The sequence below is a fragment of the Lolium perenne genome, chromosome 3 (genome assembly GCF_019359855.2).
Source record: "Lolium perenne isolate Kyuss_39 chromosome 3, Kyuss_2.0, whole genome shotgun sequence".
Classification (NCBI taxonomy): Eukaryota; Viridiplantae; Streptophyta; class Magnoliopsida; order Poales; family Poaceae; genus Lolium; species Lolium perenne.
The window spans coordinates 1680118-1687555 of NC_067246.2; positions in this window are offsets into that span (position 1 = coordinate 1680118).

A 7438-nucleotide genomic window follows, 5' to 3' on the forward strand; every position below is an offset into this window, starting at 1 on the left:
ATCATCTTGTTGGCCAAAATAACATACATGTCACTAGTATTGTTGAAGTGACCTGAGATATATTTTATTTTATCTTGGGAATGAGCCAAACTAGTGTATGATATGCATGTAGATTGAGAAGATCTCGTGGGTTGGTAGCTAGTAATACTCCAAAGTTTTTCATATAGGGTGAGGTCATACGGTTATTTTTCTTTTAGAAAAGAGGGATGATACCCTAGCCTCTGCATCGATTGATGCACATAATCTTAATTAATTATTGCACAGTATAAAAGATCCAAACATGACAAAGTGTAATACATTGAGGGCCACCAGGGAAAGCCGAAGAAGAAAACAGCTGACAAGAACAAGAGATATGAAGCCTCACGCATCACAAATCCTATTGTTAGGCCGCCACCCAAACCGGTTGAATAAACCCCAAGCGACCGTCTTCCATAGGTTGCACCAAGATACCGTGGACGCCCGGTCCTCCTCCCGGCGCAGAAAAGACCACGTATGGATCGGTAGATGGCTTTGAAGATGACCTGTATTTTTTTTGGAACTTTGGCATTGTATACGCATGAAGATTAAGATCTTTTTTTTCGCAGGTAAAAAAAAGTTTCCTTTAGTTACTGACAGCTTGCATCATGCATCAGTTGCTTTGATTGAAGTGTCAATCGATCGATGAGAAAGACTACATATATAAAGTTGTCTCTAGCTACAAACTAGCAGCTGCTTAATTCTTCAATCTCCATATATATATAAAGAAAAGAAAAGTATTGAAGAAAGAAAAGATGCATCCGGCCGGTTTGGTTTTCTATTAGTGGAGAGCCAGCAGCTTTTGTAGAGGCACCCAGTTTGTCCTGTGCTACTACATCTTTTAGAGGCAAAAACAAGAACAGCTTGTTCCTTAACCGACAAGGTTTTTCTAACTTTTCATTGTAACACCATCATTGGCCGGGCACTGGCCGTGTAATTAACCACACTAATCAACTGCTATATATGCTAATCCCCCTTAGTGAAATCAAATATTATAGGTCATGGATTCCATGCACCACTACCACTTTGATATCAAGTTTTCTTCACTGAGTAATTAGCTTTTTTGTTAGGGGAACACTGAGTAATTATTAACAAACTAGCTACATACACTAGTGGAGAAGAGGTCTTTCGTCACAAGCCCCTATGAGCAACAGTCCCGGTTTTGAACCAAACCGGGACCAATAGGGGGCACTGGTCCCGGTTCGTTCCATGCGGGCCGACCCCACCCATTGGTCCCGGTCCGTTTGGGGCAAACCGAGACTAAAGGGGCAGCGGCAGGGCGCGGCAGGCTGTGTCAGGGCTCGGACCCCTTTGGTCCCGGTTTGTATCACAAACCGGGACCAGAGGCCTACCCTTTGGTCCCGGTTTGCCTTACCAACCGGGACAAAAGTCTCCATCTGCCTATATAACCTTGCCCCTGCCCAAGTGTGAGCCACACTTAGCCATTTTCCACTTCTTATCACAAGAGGTGTGTATGTTGCTTTGCTCTCTTCACATGCACAAAAGGTGTTCGATGAAATACCTAAGAGGTTTTGCCACTTAAGTTCACACAAAACAAGCCACACTTAACTGTCTTTTTTCTTCTCCATCGAGGTTAACAACTTTGTCCTTTCATCTGTCATTGATAAAATGCATGTGTATATATATATATATATACATCGTTTCACTAATCGTGATTTTCTGTAATGGTTTTTGATAAGCTTAATTATATCATGCAGATGAATCGGCAATGGATGTACATTGACCGACGCTTTGACGAGTTCACTTTGGGCCTGAGTAATTTTATCGCCGTGGCTGAGGCAAACAAACATGGTGGCTTTATGTATTGTCCATGTGTTGACTGTAAGAATATCGTAAATTACGCTCACTCGAGTACCATTCACGGCCACCTGCTACGATCCGGTTTCATGCCCAGTTACAATTGTTGGACCAAGCACGGAGAAAGAGGGGTTATGATGGAAGACAATGAAGAAGAGGAAGAGGATGATGACAGCTATCCCATGTTCCCTGAATACGGTGATACTGCAGAGGGGGGTTGTTTTCCATCGGAAGGCAATGAAGACAATGCAGCAGAAGATCAAGAGGCACCAGATGAGCCTGCTGATGATGATCTTGGTCGGGCCATTGCTGATGCAAGGAGAGAATGTGAAACTGAAAAGGAAAGGTTGGCCTTCGACCAGATGATAGAGGATCACAACAAATTGTTATACCCAACTTGCGAAGATGGCCATAAAAAGCTAGGTAGCACACTGGAATTGTTGCAATGGAAGGCAGAGAACGGTGTCACTGACTCAGGATTTGGAAAGTTGCTGACAATAATTAAGAGGAAGCTTCCAAGGGGTAACGAATTGCCCGCCAGTACATACGAAGCGAAGAAGGTTGTCTGCCCTCTAGGATTAGATGTGCAAAAGATACATGCATGCATTAATGACTGCATCCTCTACCGCGGTGAGTACGAGAATTTGGATGCATGCCCGGTGTGCACTGCATTGCGGTATAAGATCAGCCGAGATGACCCGGGTGATGTTGAGGGCGAGCGCCCCAGGAAGAGGGTTCCTGCCAAGGTTATGTGGTATGCTCCTATAATACCACGGCTGAAACGCTTGTTCAGAAATAAAGAGCACGCTAGGTTGTTGCGATGGCACAAAGAAGACCGTAAGAAAGATGAGATGTTGAGACACCCTGCTGATGGGTCCCAGTGGAGAAAAATCGATAGAGAGTTCCCGTACTTTGCAGTGGATGCAAGGAACTTAAGGTTTGGTCTAAGTACAGATGGCATGAATCCTTTTGGAGAGCAGAGCTGCAGCCATAGCACCTGGCCTGTGACTCTTTGTATATATAACCTTCCTCCTTGGTTGTGCATGAAGCGCAAGTTCATTATGATGCCAGTGCTCATACAAGGCCCGAAGCAACCCGGCAATGACATTGATGTGTACCTGAAGCCATTAGTCGAAGAACTTCTACAGCTGTGGTCCATAGCAGGTGTACCTGTGTGGGACGAGCACAAGCAGGAGGAATTTGACCTACGAGCGCTGCTTTTCGTAACCATCAATGATTAGCCTGCTCTTGGTAACATTTCAGGACAGTCAAACAAGGGATACAATGCATGCACGCACTGTTTACATGAGCTCGAAGGTGATTATTTGGACAAATGTAAGAAGGTCGTGTACCTGGGGCATCGTCGATTTCTTAGGCATACCCATCCCGTAAGAAAGAAAGGCAAGCATTACAACGGTGAGGCAGATCACCGGAAGAAGCCTGCCCACCGTAATGGTGCTGATATATTTGGTATGGTCAAGGATCTAGAAGTAATATTTGGAAAGGGTCCTGGCGGACGGTCTATTCCGAATGACGATGCCGGACACGCGGCCATGTGGAAGAAGAAATCTATATTTTGGGATCTACCCTATTGGAAAGTCTTAGAGGTCCGCTCTTCAATCGATGTGATGCATGTGACGAAGAATCTTTGAGTGAACCTGCTAGGCTTCCTGGGCGTGTACGGGAAGACAAAAGATACACCAGAAGCACGGGAGGACCAGCAACGTATGAAAGACCCCGACAAACTACATGAGACAGATAAAGGACGTCATTACTCCAGCTACGCTCTTACAAAAGCAGAGAAGGAAATCTTTTTTGAATGTCTGAGCAGTATCAAGGTCCCGTCTGGCTTCTCCTCCAATATAAAGGGAATAATAAATATGGCAGAGAAAAAATTCCAGAACCTGAAGTCTCATGACTGCCACGTGATAATGACGCAGTTGCTTCCGATTGCATTGATGGGGCTTCTACCAGAAAATGTTCGACTGCCCATTGTGAAGCTATGTGCATTCCTCAATGCAATTTCTTCAGAAGGTAATCAATCCAGAAATTCTACCGAGATTGCAGAATGATGTGGTCCAATGTCTTGTTAGTTTTGAGCTGGTGTTCCCACAATCCTTCTTCAATATTATGACGCATCTCCTCGTTCACCTGGTCGATGAGATTTCCATTCTCTGTCCTGTGTTTCTACACAATATGTTCCCCTTCGAGAGGTTCATGGGAGTATTAAAGAAATATGTTCATAACCGTGCTAGGCCAGAAGGAAGCATCTACAAGGGCTATGGAACAGAGGAGGTCATTGAGTTTTGTGTTGACTTTATTCCAGACCTTAAGCCGATTGGTGTTCCTGAATCGCTGTATGAGGGGAGACTAAGTGGAAAAGGCACGCTAGGAAGGAAATCAATGATATGTAGGGACGGGATTTCTTTCACTCAAGCACACTACACAGTTCTACAAAGTTGCACCTTGGTGGCTCCGTATATAAATGTACACAAGAATTTTGTACGCTCCCAGAACCCGGGGCAGTCGGACGATTGGATTAGACGTGAACACATGTCGACTTTCGGCGGTTGGTTGCAAAAACATCTCATGAATAACAAGACTATTGGAGATCAGCTGTACTTGTTGGCCCAGACACCGTCTTCGACTGTATTGACTTTCCAAGGGTAGGAGATAAATGGGAATACATTTTACACGATCGCCCAAGATAAAAAGAGCACCAACCAAAACAGTGGTGTCCGCTTTGATGCAATAAACAACAAAGGCCCAAATGACACATATTATGGTTACATAGAGGAGATATGGGAACTTGACTATGGACCTTCTTTTAAGGTCCCTTTGTTTAGGTGCAAATGGGTCAAGAACACATGAGGCGGGGTTCAGGTAGACAAGTTGTATGGAATGATAACAGTGGATCTCAACAATTTTGGGTATAGAGACGAACCATTCGTCCTAGCCAAGGATGTGGCCCAGGTTTTCTATGTGAAGGATATGTCTACCAAACCAAGAAAAAAGAAACATAAGGAAACGAATACATCAAACGATGAGCCAAAGCGCCACATAGTTCTTTCTGGAAAAAGAAACATCGTGGGAGTGGAGGACAAGACAGACATGTCAGAAGATTATAATAAGTTTGATGAAATTCCACCATTCACAGTGAACATTGACCCAAGCATCAAGTTAAATGATGAAGATGCTCCATGGTTACGGCCGAAGAAGGTTAAATGATGAAGATGCTCCATCATCAAGTTAATTGAAGAATGTTCATGGCACAAATGAGTATCTCAACATGGCAATCAATTTCCCATTTATTTTTGTGTAATCATGTAACTGTATGTAAGATATTAAAAGTGGAGATGGTTGGCTTTTTGTACCATATTTATAGAGTCGTTCACGGGCTTGCAGGGAAATTTTTCCGAGGCGCAACTTCCGAAGATGCCGTAGGGCGTGTGCACCAACGACATCTTCGAGAAGCTGCGCCACGGGAGATTTCCCAACCCTTTCCCCAATACTGTTACAGGAGATGTAGTCTTTCACGGGCTTGCAGGGAAATTTTTCCGAGGCGCAACTTCCGAAGATGCCGTAGGGCGTGTGCACCAACGACATTTTCGAGAAGCTGCGCCACGGGAGATTTCCCAACCCTTTCCCCAATACTGTTAGAGGAGATGTAGTCTTTCACAGGCTTGCAGGGAAATTTTTTCGAGGCGCAACTTCCGAAGATGCCGTAGGGCGTGTGCACCAACGACATCTTCGAGAAGCTGCGCCACGGGAGATTTCCCAACCCTTTCCTCCATCCATGGGGATGAAACTCTCCCTACCTGCTAGGTTGGCTTGTTGATCTGCTTGCCAAGGCATATCGATGCTCCTTTTATAGGCACGGCGCCGCTTCTACTTTGTCTTGTTCCTTAGACAGGGCATCGTGCGCTACATGCTTTATCTCATCGAGAAGTGCGTCCACCCACGCGTCCTTATCCTGGCGACAGCTTTAGTCCCGGTTGCACCCACCAGCCAGGACTAAATGTTACCCACACGTTATTATCCCACCGACAGTTTTGTTAGATGACACAAAAACCATCTTTAGTCCCGGTTGTATCCAGCAGCCAGGACTAATCCTCCCCAAGTAACCCCCCCCCCCCCCCCCCCCCAGATAAGCCTCCCCCAGATTAAGCCTCCCATCTTTTGTCCCGGTTTGAGACCCCACCCGGGATGAAAGTTTCCGGCGCCACTGCGTCCCCGCCTATTTTCTTCCCGCGTTTTCCACCGCTTCCCGCCTCCGTCTTCCCGCCATTTTTCACTATATATATGTAGGCTTGGCCTCCATTTCCATATCACATCTAGACTCATATCTGCAAACCTCTCATCACTCTCTCACATGGCTTCCGTCGTATCTCTAACCCCTCGGGAGGCGGAGGCGCTTTGCGCCTCGAACTCCCCTGCCCGCCGGGCTACCGCGTCCCCACCGGCTGGATGCTGAGCGTCGGAGGCGTACCGGTCCCTCCTGTCCCTCTAGGTGTGGCGCGCCAGATGGCCATCACAAACCACTACTACTTCGAGCTCACGCCAGAGCAGCGGAGGAATCCCCAGTTGCTTCCCGACTACAGCCCGACTTGGGACGGCTTCTTCATCAATCGACGTGAGAGTGCGCTTGCCAGGCACGAAGAGGACGGCCCGCCTCCTTCAAACTTCAACGAGGCCGGCCGTCGGCTGTGGTGGCGCGGCCGGACTCTCCAGAGCGTCATGGCCTACCGTGGCCCCCGCCTGCGCTACCCTCAGTCCCAGCCCACGCGTACTCACCCGCCGAGGTTCGACTACCGCGACCCCGATGCCAGCGACGACGACGTCGGCGACTACGATGACTACAGTGGCGACGTTTATAGGGCTTGGCACGAGTATGACTGAATGACTCCAACATTCGAATCTGGCCATGTATCTTAATTTTCAGTTGAGCTCTGTACTTTAATTCTAGTTCAATCGTAATAAATTTTTTATTCCCGCCCTTTTCCTCCAGCGTGGCGTCTTTTGACCCGGTTTGAGCCCCAACCCGGGATAAAAAGGGGTATATAAACTAAATTTAAACTAAAACAATCGACAACGACTTTATTGAAAATACAATTAAAATAGATAAACGACTAGTCTAGTCGATCTACTTGTCGTCGGAGGTTGTCTCGGTCCAAATGTCATCCCACTGAGGGTCGTTGCCGGCCCAAGTTGTATTCGGGTTGTCGGGCTCGAACTCGGCGACGGCCCGACGGTGGCGCCTGTCGGACCTGCGCTGTGCCCTGAGGTCAGCGAAGAACGCGTCGGTGTTGTCGACGTCGTTGGGGAACTGCGCCCTCCACTGGCGCATCAACTCCTCGTCGAGCTCGGCGATGGCGATCCGGCGCTGCACCTGGCGGTGGCGGCGACGGTCCTCGTCGTCGACGTGGCACGGTGCTGGCGCGAGGAACCCCGCCTCCTCTAGCGATTCGACGTCCGGGAAGTTCACGTCGCGCCGTGGCCGCCGAAATCGCCACGTGGCCGGGTCGTAAGCGCGCGCCGCTAGCTCCGGCGTGTTGTACGTGCCGAGGGTGAGGCGGAAACCACCGGCGCGCATCTCGGCGTAGAA